This window comes from Strix uralensis, chromosome 1 (assembly GCF_047716275.1).
Source record: "Strix uralensis isolate ZFMK-TIS-50842 chromosome 1, bStrUra1, whole genome shotgun sequence".
Taxonomy (NCBI): Eukaryota; Metazoa; Chordata; class Aves; order Strigiformes; family Strigidae; genus Strix; species Strix uralensis.
This window is the reverse complement of record NC_133972.1, coordinates 62621548-62634408: the sequence shown is the minus strand read 5'-3', so window position 1 is coordinate 62634408 and position 12861 is coordinate 62621548.

Here is a 12861-nt window from a genome sequence, read left to right as displayed (position 1 = left end):
GCTGCTGTTTCAGAGGTGAGGCAGCTCTGCAAAGCACACCGTCACACTCCACACGTAGCATGGCCGTGGTTCCTAGCAGCAGCAAGGCCAGTATGAAAGCCTGATGGTTGGCACCTTGCTCTCACTGAAAGCTGAAAGGGTGAAAGATTAGTAGCTAAGGGTAAGGTGATAGTTCAACTTACTCTCTGCCTTTTTAGCTGATTGCTGCTGGCTTTTTTAAAATGTACGTGCTAAGAAAATTCACCCCATTGAGTCTTCAGCCATTCCCCAAATTGTAAAATTCTTGTTCTGAATCCTTGCTCTGAATATGCCTTAAAACGAACAACAGTTGTAGTTTTACTAGAGAAGGAGTAAAATTCATGCAAGTAACAGCTTCTTGGCAATGTCAAATGTGCTGCAGCATTGGCAGCACTACTCTGCTGAAGCATGGCACGGGACTCTGCAAATGACTACACTGGTGCGCAAGTTACCACTACACTAAAATGAGAATTAAATGGGGTTGCTCTAGCAAATGTCATGCCAAGTAATTTGATGTTGAACAATATGCTCTAACTGATATCCTGACCCCTCTTCTCTACATCTGAGATCCTCTAACATATTTTTCACCTAGGTTGAACAGAGGCAGAGATCGCACGTCCCTGTGGGTGGGCAGCACCCTGCCTCTCAGTGCAAACCCTGCTGCCATAGTTCCAGAGACGGGATCACTTTCAGCCGTACATGATGTGAAGAGGTGGAGGTTTAGAGGGATTTTACTGAAAATGACACATTTCCTTTCAAAAGATCCACTTCCTCAGTGATTTTCACTTCTCATCAACTCCTGCATAACTTGTTTTTTCTAAAGTTGGCAAGGGAACTTGCCCTGCAGATTAATTCTTTCCACCCCCTAACCAAATGTATAAGCTACAGGTTTATGATTTAACATTGATCCAAACACAAGGGTACTCGTGTTGTTTTGACAGCTGAGCTGCAAAGAATTCCAACAAATTACCTACATTTGTTGGATATTTCTTCTAAGGGCTTTCTATAGCCTTAAAAGTAGATTGCAAGAAATAAAATAATCTTCGAGCTAACAAACCAACAACAAATAATTGAACTTATACCAGTTCTCAATCTTCATATGCTGACACCGGCAACTTTTGCCTGCATCCATGCAACTGAAAGAAGCTGTGTTACTGACTTCAGGGTTTTGCACTTTTAAATGCCTGTGATAAATGGAGCCAGGGCGCCAGCGAAAACACCAGTGCAAGGAACTGTGGTGAACTTTGTGATGTATCAGGAATACAGGCATGTCTTTCGTCTTCTGACTGGTTTAGAAAAGCTTAAGCAATGCAGACAACAATTACAGCAGTGCTAGAAACTTGACTCTGATCCCAGCAGAAATCTGCTGTACCAATAACATTTTTGAAAGCTTGTCAAAGCATTTTATTAGTTTTTAATTAGCTGCTGCACGAAGTCATGGCTTACAGCTTGGAACAGAGAGCTGGGAGTAAAGACATCCAGGGTCTGTACCTAGCCGGGGAAGGTTTAGGACAGGTGGCTCTGGGCACAGGCCACAGCCCCTCTGCCCAACTTCCATAACTGTAAAATGGGTAAAATAATACTTGCTGCTCAGGGATGAAGCGAGACCTAATTAGATGTTTGCAAGGAGCCCACTGCCCCTCCAATGAATTGTGCAAGAGAAATGAATAGTATTATCATATGGGTAATGAGCTCTCACAAGACAGTGACTCCTTTGTTCAAAGAGACAGGCTTTTTCAGCAGCAGCCAGGTTCCAGCAGAAGTTTATTAGAGAAAACTGAGTGTTGCTCATCTCTGTGTAACTGAGAATATATTGCTTTATATTAGGAGGATTTATCTGCAATGTATTGCATTCCTCAGAGTCTTTACCTTTAGGGAATGCCTTAGGAATAACTCCTTAATGCCTAGTTTTGTTATGAAAATGAACTTTAGCTATCTTATGAATTGTTTATCTTAAGGCTGCACAATAACTTTGATTATAAAAGTCTAGTGTTATTCAAAAGACTGCAGAATCTCAAGTGAGTAGATGAATATTGAAAAGACATGAGGGACATTCTGCTTTTCTGATTCTGTTCCACTCATGTGCCCATTTCTCATATGTTCTTCTGTGAAGAAGAACCAAGAGAGTAATTGTACTGCCACCTATTATTGTTATATAGAAGAAGAAATTACTATATGTATATAAAAAGACCATTAAATATTTCCACTGGTAACCACGAATCATGCCAGAAATGTATTACTATCATACTGTATTTTCATAACATCCCCACAAGAAACTTCATTAACAATTAATTTCAGCAACAGCATAAGGAAATCGAAGCAGAAGATAACTTTTCAGCCATCTTTACAAGTAGACTGAAATGAAAAATGGGGTGACAGAAAGTAATTGAAACTTTGTAACTTGTTAGCTAGTAGAATAATACATGCAGACTTGAGTGACTATAGGGTTTGCAGCCACGAGTGAAAGGTGGAGCTTTGCTGGTGCAGCAAAGACTCCCTGTGTGCTGAAGAGGTGAAGCAAGGAGCCCAACCCTCTGTCTTTCACCACGAAGGAAAAAAATAAACACTGACATCCCTTCTCGCACCCGCACATTGCCACCTGCACCAGCAGTTCAAGGCAAAAGCTCCAACAGCTCCAGCACTTCGGGATAGAGCCCTGTGTGCTCACAGTCCAGGCCAGGAGATAGCTGCCCTTGAAACATCTGTGAGTGGCAGCAAATGGTTCAGAGTCACTCACTGCTCTGTTTCTTTCACTTGAAGTATATTTTCCTTTTTTTGGCGCCCTCACCAACGATAGTAGGAAATACTAATGGGTTTTCTGCTGCTATATCATGTCTCTGTGCATAAACCAACAAGAGGCTACATGCAGCATCACTACAGTATCACAGCCATAAGTGCAAAGGGCACAAACAGTGCTAATGTATGACATTTATGAATTACGCATGAACTTTATATTGCCACAGTGACACAGTGTCCACCAGACCAGCAATATTAGTTTTGCACCTTTCCTGCACCACCTTGCATCACCACATTGCAGTGACCTGCCCTGCCTCCCCCACTCCCTCCTGGCTGGTTGTCACTGGCCACGCAGCTCCACCGCTGTGGCCACACTCTGTCTCACTTCCTTTCCCCAACAGGCAGAGCACCTCTGTCTCCCCAGAAAAGTGCTAGTTTAGAACAGAGTGGCTGTGAGGTCAGTGGCTGTATCAAATGGGAGTGGGAGTGAAAGTGTCGGAGTGGAAGTAGCAGGGAGTCCCCAACTCCCAGGTGGGCAACGGAGGCAGAGGCTTTCCGAAGAGGAGAGAGCAGTGCCAGAAGAGAAACTCCTGAGCTTCAGGAGGGGAGGAGGATCACGAGCAGACCCATAACAACTTCTTGTGCTGCAGCATCCAAAAGGCAGCAAAGTCTCCCAGGCGCAGGTCCCAGCCCGGCGGTGAGGTCTGCTGTGGCTCAGGGGAGAGGCAGAGAGAAGGAGAGGCACTCGGGACATTTAAAAGAAAAACTATTGTAGTGGACATTTTTAATTCTCACACTCTGTGACAATGTCCAATTAACAGATAGGGTGCAAGATGTATGCCTCTGCCACTGTTATAGTGCAGAATGAGAAAATGCTAAATTCTTTCCCCTCTGAAATGTTGAGAGAAGTAGAACAGCTTTGTAACCGCTCACAGCCAGATTATTTAACAAGGAACTCCAGGCAGTTATGAAATAGGTATAAAACAGTGTTCCAGGGCTCCTGAGGTTCCACATGCATTAATCAAAGATAAGTCAGAATGATGATAGCACCAGAGCCGTCACGTTAGCTTCTCTTGCAATTGAAGCCACATCGCAACAAAGTGCTTCCCTTTCCACCGTTTATTTCCAGCTGGTTTGCAGTTCATCATAACTATAAAGCTTATGGCCTTTCTCAACTCTTCCAAGCTATCACTCCAGCAAAAAGATTAACAGGACGTCAGTTTTGAATTAGCATTTTAGCAGAGTTCAGCTGTGATCTTCCTTATTTTTTTGTCTGTATATAATTAAATTCAGCACCTGCAGTGTCACTGCAGTCCTCTAGCCACGTAATACGCACACCAGAGGGAGGGAAAGCTTGCCTGGATTGCCTCTTTAGTCTTCTTCTGGAAGGAATCACCAGCTGGAAGGAGAGGCAAGTTAGCTTGATGCCACTGTGATGGTAAAAGCTGCCACTTTAATGTGGCTAACACTCATCATTGGCAAATAAATGGAACATCTTTCTCGGTGAGTTTTATAACTTGGAGGTGAAAAGTTCTGGATCCAGCTCCTACATTCCTATTTTCACTCACTGGAAAGTGTTCTGATTCCACCAAAATTAAGATAGCAATATGCATTTAGTATAGCAGAGAATACAGCACAACTCTCTAGTACATCCAATACTTAAATTTCAGGTAAATTTGTTTGAAATTAGATCTATATAATGGTATCTACTCCAGATTAACACAGGCGTAAGCATAGAACTGGAGCTTAAGCTGAAGGCCTCAGGGTCCTTCTTTCTGTATCTCTATAGCTGTTCCACACATCTATAGCTACTCTCAATCTGGCAGATATGATAAATGTAGTCTAGATAGCCAAAAAAGGTGTTTCCCCTTCGCCAGCACTTACTGCCAACACTTAAGCAGGCAAATATTGGGTAATCCCTATGAGTCTGCTGATGTTCTGGCTTGGAAAACAGAGAAGTCAGCATCTTAGCCAACAATTTTTGCTGTGACAAAAAATGATATTATTTGCAAAGCACTTCTTATAACAGATGTTGTAAAGAAAAGGTTGGTAGGTCAACAGATGAAAATGTGAGAGTATTTCTTTTACAGCATTTTCCAACCTCCTACTCAGTCTACTTTTGAAACTAAATAGCATTCATCCCTGGGGAATTTTCTTACTACATTCTTGGGAAATACATATTTTCTATTACTAATAATTTTTGTCTTTCCTTGAATTTCCACCCTCTGTTCTTCTTGCATTAGTCAGGTCCTCATACAATATTTACCTGGTGATTTTTTTATTAAATATTTTTGGGACAGTCTGGGACACCCACTTGTCTATTTGTCTCATCTGATGCAACTGCTTGTGGTGTTCAGAGAAGATGGGCAACATGCTGAGTGCAGAAGACAGCCATCCTAGATCAAATCAAAGGTCTAGCTGGCCCAGTATCTGGCAATAGCCAATGGGTTAAGAACAGGACAAACTTGCATAGTTTGCACCCCAGAATATTTTCCCAGCTTCTAGCAACTTCTGGTTTAGGGACTTTATGACCAGAAATATTGTCCTCATGTTTAGTATAGTTATTTTACGTATACATTTCTTCTAGTTATTTGTTTTATCCCTTTCTCAGTCCTTGTAAACAACATACTGTTGTAGGTGGCACATTTCAGATTCTGTGGTAGAAAACTAAAACAAGTAATTTTTTTACTTTTATTAAGTGGAGTCTCATCATCTGTGGTTATTTCATGCCTACTGAAAAGAACAAGACTATGCTTAATTATATTCAGATTTCAAAAAAACATTTAGGATCTTCAGGTTTGGATATTGGTGATTCAGTAGACAGCTTCTTTCCCCGAGTCATTAAAAATGTGGATATTGTTGGAGGTATCAGCCTTAATATTGAATAAAAACACAAAGTTCTCAGCACTCTGAGACTTTCAAAAAGAACTAGTCCCGCTTGAGTATTGCTAGTGCTGCTTTCCTCAACCTGCATGGCTGAAATGATCTTATTGATGTTCACTTAAATGCTCATTTTTTGTCCTCAGCTGCCACATATACTTGCTGTATTTGATGACTGCCCTGTTTCATTCAAGAGGAAGCCATACATGAGGAAGCTGTACAGAGCTGTACTTGGAGCCAAATTACTATGTTCATTAAGACGTCACCCCACACTCAATTTTATGACTTCGGCGCTGGCTCTAATTACTGAATGGATTGAACAAGCTAAGCACTCCAGCAACCTGTTATTAAGATTACCTGAAAACACATCTGAGTCTAGCTATTAGAGGTGTGACCACCTTTGTTTTGGAAAAAAAAAATCTAAATGAGAGCAACTCCTCCCCTTCCATTCAGTCTCACCTGACCTCTGCTGATCTGTCACACCCTTAAAATTTTTAGCTGAGTAAGACGAAACTACAGAGGAAACAGTGAGTTATATGTGATTCAGTACCAGGGTAACAGGACAAAAGGAGGGTGTTCTTGTTCCTGTACTACTGTGCTTCACACAGCAAGTCCTCTCTTCCATCACTACACTGGCCACGCTTGCTAGTTGGCCTTGGAGTCAATTCTGTTAATAGAAAACACGCCTGTATGAGCCCACCAACTCGCATACTCACTGCTAGTAAGTGGTTGATACGGGAGCTTCTGCAGAGTCGGCAGGAAATGAGTTTGCTCAGCCAGGACTTGCACTGTCATTGACCGTGAGCGCTCTCACTGCCATGGTGTCACCACACCAGCCCAGCAAGGACCAATAAAACCCTCCTGCTGCCATAAGCATTTGATTCTTGCAAAAATAGGTCATCTATGAATACAGACTGCCAGAAGCACACATGGACAAATAAACAACTTTTGAATGTGCGTGGCAGAATGGGGAAATATCCTAAAAACCAGGACCACTAATTCAGTGGGAAGAATAATCCTGCTACCCCGCAATTCAAATTGCCATGTTGAAGTAAATGTGAATATGGCCAACAACTTCAACGTGTACAGGATTTAATTCCTAGGACTTAGTTCTGCAAGGCATCAAGCACTCCTGTACAGTGCCAAGAGCGCTGGCTTTCCTGTAGAAGCTCGGGAGTTTTGAAGAGTCTGAAATTAAAAAAAAACCTGCTAGTGCAGATACTTCCCGAAAATGAAAGACCTGAAAAGACATGGATGCAATACACGAGTTAATTACTTCGCACCTGCTTTCAACAGAAACGTAAATTACTGGTTTGACTGATTACAAGATTGCAAGAGCACAGCTGAAGTTGAGATAGCACCTTTATTCAGAATCTCTTTGAAATAATAAAAGATAAAGATAATAAGGTAAATACAAATCTATAATTTTTTTCAATTAAACAAAACAAACTAGATCCTTTTTGTTGATGTCTTTTAATATGGAGTCGATTATTTAAACACTAAAATTTAAAATTGAACCAATGACCTGCACTTAGGCCTAACCTCACTACATTCTATTAATTTAAAGGAAATACAAATTATAGTCAAGCAGCCCATGTTTGCTGCTGAAGGTGAAAAGGAAAACCATTTTGCTGGGGCCACCAGCAGGGAAACACATGGAACTAGAGCTTGCTGTAGCCATCACCACTTTTTGGAAACAGCAGCCTTGCCTACAAGCACAGTGTATTCAGTCTACTTCAATTTAGTACTAACTAAATTAAACTGACTAGTAACAAGCTAGTTTATTTAAAGTTGGAAATCTCTCCTGTGCTGGTAGTTTAAGGAGAAAAGAAGATTGTTTCCTCAGCTTCAGACAGCTGAGGGGCTGCCACCATAGGCCCCAGAGCATAAATAAGCCTGGCTTGATTCAAGGTAAGCATGCAAAGAAGTGTTCTATCTCTGCCTTGCTCTCTCCAGTGCTCCTTTAGGAGTCTGATCATGACAGCTGGTTCTGCACACTGCTGTCAGAGCCTGCAGAGGCTACTGGAGAGGCTTTCACACAGCCGTGACACAGATAATCTGCCGCTGAACTGGAGGGAGCCATGGATTTGACAGATGTTCATGCAACACTCTGCTTGAATCAATACAGCCTACTGGTCCGAAGTCAACTTTCCACGCAGTAAATAAACAGAGGTCAGTGCATCCCCAGCCTGGTTAATCCGCAATCCAGACAAGCCATGCGTAGATAACTGAGAATTGATTTCCGCATTGAAATGGTAGACAAATGACTACAAACTGTCCATTCAGTTTATGATCTACAAGGAAAAATACATGTTTTAAATATTATCAGCGATAAACAATTAGGAAAAAAAATCAAAACAAAAGATAATGAAGTGGCTTATTTAAGGCATGGCTTCTTGTTTGCTGATTTGAAAAGCAAAGCAGTGCTACTAAGACAGATAAAGAAGCCTGAGATGTCTTTCGTAACCGCACATCCAGCATAACTTGACACAGATTAAGAGGTGAGCAGAGAAAAGTGAATTTAAACTGGCTTTGGATCCTCCCCCTCTCAGTCTTCTCAGGACATGAAATAATGTCTGGTGGTATTATCAGATGGACTAAATGAGAAAAGAAAATAGGAAATCAGTTTGAAACAGCTATGGCTCAGGCAGTTTTGGGAAAAAAAAGAAAAAATTGTGGTTACCAGCAGGAGAGGTCACTAGCAACACTGATACAATAGCTAATCCAGTCATAGATATTAAGGTTTCCTGTATTTTCTCTTGTTGATACTTACTCTATGGGACTGTGGGCCTAGGAAGGAGAGAAGTTTTATGTGCATTAGATTGGAATAAAGAACCAAATTTTGGTTTTTGTTCTTTTGAGCAGTTGAGTCAGTGAAACTTTTCCTAATAGCTGTCCAGAGGATGATAAAGCTTTGCTTGCCTTCTTGATGTACTACGCAATAAACTGTAGAGGATCTGCAAGAGATGAGCCAAACAGGATTTTATCTATGGGGAACAAATCTTTGTAAAAGACCTGAACTAAAAATTTCATACTTCAGTACAAATTCAATTTTTCCCAAAAGGTAGGAATGATCAGCTAGGCAGCTGCAGGTTGGCGCACAACAGACTCTTAGAGCATTCATTCAGTTATCACTCTGGGCAGCAAAACAGCTTTTGCAGCCATTTTGCTAAACATCATTACCTCAAATCTAGGTCCAAATTATTTTACTAATGCTTGGTTTAAGCAGATCTTCTCACCAAGCCATTTCTCTAGGGCAAAATGCCAACTGTGCTTCCACTGGTCATAAATATTCTCTGTCCTCCTTGCACTTCTGCCAGTATTTTTTTCATGCTGAAGAGCAGCCTTTCAAAAAGACTGAGTAAAGTTGTTTGATGGACAGTATTATATAAAATTATGGTTTTAATTGTTTTTCAGCTGGTTTGTATCTGTTCCTGAAGAATGGTTTATTGCAAAAGCAATGACACACTCCACTGCTTGGGAACACTTAAAGACAAGGTACTATGCAAGTTTGCTCTGCACAAGGATTGTGTCTGCTGAACGACCTTCTCCCAGTCCTTGTTGTCTCTATTCCTCTGGGAAAGATATTGATTGACATACTTCATCTTCAACATGAAGTAGCAGCAGGCTATTCAGAATCCAGATATGTTATGCAGACAGGAACATTAAAGACACACCAATAATTCTTACAGTATTTACTATGTTGTTATCTCAAACATCAGTTGAATTAATAGTTATCTGTAAAACATACAGATAGTCCAGACTAAGACACTCATACCAGATATAGTAAGTCTTTAAAAAAATCGTAAATTTCCTTTTTCATCCAATAGAATTTTTCATGAATGAATCTTTTGGAAGAAACCCAAGTTTTTGCTTTTCCCATTGAAATTTATTGGTAAAGGGTATTTCCTAATACAAAGCAAAATGTTAATGACCTCCCTCAGCAAATTAGGTTGTGGACTTTAAACATGCGCTTAAAACTTTCAAGTGCAAATTTAACTTCTGCTTGTGGGGAAAGTCATTGGGCAGTTAGGCATTTCTGACTGGCTGCCGATCCAAATACCAGGTATTCATGATAAAATTTCTCTTGTGAATGGACAAGACTTGACTTTAGCAGATCCAGGTGAGAAGTATAAAAGGACACATTCCCAACCTCATGAAAGCTTCTCTGCTACTTAAATGAGTCTTCACTAATATCCCAAGAATAAACAACAGGACAAATTCTGCTTGCCCAACTCAGATAAGCACTCACAGTAGTGTCAATGAAATACATATATAATCCAGGTTAGAAAGCTTTGTCCAAATCTTCAGGCAAAACCAGATGGAAGTATTCAGAAAACAGAGTGACGGTGGGATAAAGGTCTGATGGAAAGTGAGAAATGTCCTAGGCTACTCACACACATATCACCAGCATCACTAAACGCAGCACCCAGAGAAAAGGCAAGACTTGAAGGAGGAACTAATTTCCATAGGTGGTTGCCAGAAGATGAGAATTAGGTGCCACTGTATTATTACTACACATCGTTTACACACAAGAAGGAACAAACATTGCTGAGAAATAGGATTGGTAACACTAATCTTAAAATCACAAGGAAGACTGTATATACCTAGTATGTTAACCAATATCAGGTTGGGAAGGGAAGTGGTACCATTTTTAGCCTGCTTTCTTAATGAAAAAATATTTATTCAGTCTTGCTGCCTTATCCAGTATTCGCTTTCCTACTTATCCTATACCTTTAAAGCCACTGAACAATTTTAACCTGATTTTACAACTGGATAAAGGTCATTAAGCAAATAAATTTCAAGATGTTTTCAGAATGAAGGTAGCAAGGAAAAACAGAGAATCATACATGCATTTTTATAAATGCCAGTTACACATAACTGAGGGAAATACTTGACATAAGCTTACAAGAATCTACAAAGGAGCTTACAAAGACCCCAACAACAAGAAAAGTTACAGTCAGTTTGCCATCAGTTGACAGGCATGAGCTCATAGGAAACTTTTCAGCACAGCCCTTGTGAAAAGGCTTGGTGGTGAACTGAAGTGAGACACGCTTTCCAAGCAGGGAAGGCAAAACAGGCTGTGGTATGACCTCCGGAGGCTCCGTCCCTCTGTAGCTGCTTATTCCGACTCACCATGCCATTCTTAGGGACGGATGAAAAGTGGGTTAGATCAGAGAAGGGATACAGCCGAAAACAGCAAGGCAATCTGTGCTACCTGGCTCACGTCCCCATTCTGCTTCACAGAATGATTACACAGGTTGATCCGCGAGCACACTGCAGGGACCGGCAACAGGAATAACTCTGCAGGAGTAGAGATAGGGCTGACTACCTGGTCACTGAACGCTTGCCCAGAGACAATCTGAGCTTCCATGCACACATTGTAAAGGCAGACAAAAATCTGGGACCTGCAGTAAAGGGCGAGAACTGGAGGAGGGGATGGCTACACTGTGGTAATAAAAGGCTTAAAACAGATTGAGAAGTTTTACTCAGTCTGAGGGATACTTTGCACCACAATTAGTATCAATGAACCCAGTGGAACTAATGATGAAGTAAGATACCAGACAGTGTAAGAGCATCAAAGTTTGGCCCTACAGAAGTGAAACTCTTAAATTACTCCTATTTATTTTTTGAAGACAAGCATGAATAGCTGAACCTTGAAGAAATATAGTCAGAATTTCAAACAAGAAAAAAAACTGTTATTAAATAAAATAAAATACATTAAAGTTTTTTCTTAGACCTACAGACAGACGCTTGTTCCCTTAAGGCACGTGTGAAGCAATGGCACTGAGAGACTATGCGATTCTTTCAAGACTAGGCGGGATTAATCAATTCATGATAAGCTCCAGGCTTTCATATCTACAGCTACATAGAACCTGAACTAGGGTCAGGTCTACACAACACCTCAGCTGTGGAGTTCAATTTCACTTTTCCTTATGTCACAACCATTTTTATTAACCTTTGTACAAAGAAAGGCTGAATTACCTATTAACAGCCTCTTCAGTGATAACTCTTCATTACAGTCTGTTCATATGTGTGTAGATCTTTAAAGTGTACTTTGTAGCTTAGCTAATGATAACACATGCAATAGTGACCTGGTAAGGTTTATACAAGGTATTTATTATATATACAAACACAGCTTCCATGAGCACCACAAGCTCGCAATTTTCAAAACAGCTTCAGGCATTTGGATGTATTAATGTTCACTTAGGAAATGTCTACATCTGTGGAAAACTCACCCTTGATGTCCAAAGACAGGCTGGTAAATGAATGTCTTGTTTTTCAACAGGACTAAGAGGAAGTCAAGCACTTTTGAGCATGAAGTCAGTGAATAAGGCAGCTTCCCCCTTCCTGGTTGTAATCACAAGACCTCCCAACTGGAAAGTATAGTCCATCTGTAATTAGAAATAAATAGGGACATGACAGTTATTTATACTAAACCCACTTTATACAGTCTGACCATGAGAAGTAGACTTGTAGGTATCAGTTTCATTGAAGCCTTTACATTGCTGGGCTGGTGTAAAAGCCATTTATGTCAATAGGAATCTGTCCCTCTTTGTCTTCTGTGCATGCAAGTATAACATTGCAAATATTTACCCAATTAAGACAGTTAGCTCCACCCAAGTATGAACAAACAAAAACAACTGCTCATAGCATTCCAGAGGAACAACACAGCGCAAGAACAAAGACTTCCACATGCAAACACAGGCAATCAGATAACCACAAAGCAGCAAAACCAGCAGATTCTTCAATGTTAAAAAACAGGGGTAAGTTCTCTGATATCCACAAACCTTTGTGCTGCTGATTGAGAAGGAGGGGATAGATGCCTGCCTGATTTTTCCAGCTGAGATTCCTCCACTGAATGGGAGAAAATTAAATATATATTCAGTTGAATAGATGCCAAGGTTGGCTAATGAGAAGACTGATAGCTTCTCAGATGGGATGGAGAGACTTTTTAGCTTCTCAGATGGGACACAAAGCCATTGTATCTTCAGGCATTTGGTATTTATTTCTTCTGTTTCCTCTCATGGGGTTATCGTTCTTTATTCCTTGTGTTTGTTTCTCACTTGCTGGATATGGGACATAAGAACTAGTAACACCCAAGAGGTTAATGCCTGCTTGCCATGAGGTTATTTTTGCAATCACAGCTTCTGAGCCTCTGCAATAGACGTGAAGGCACCGATCTCATCTTTACAAATGTCATGAACACCTGACCCTGTGAGGCAA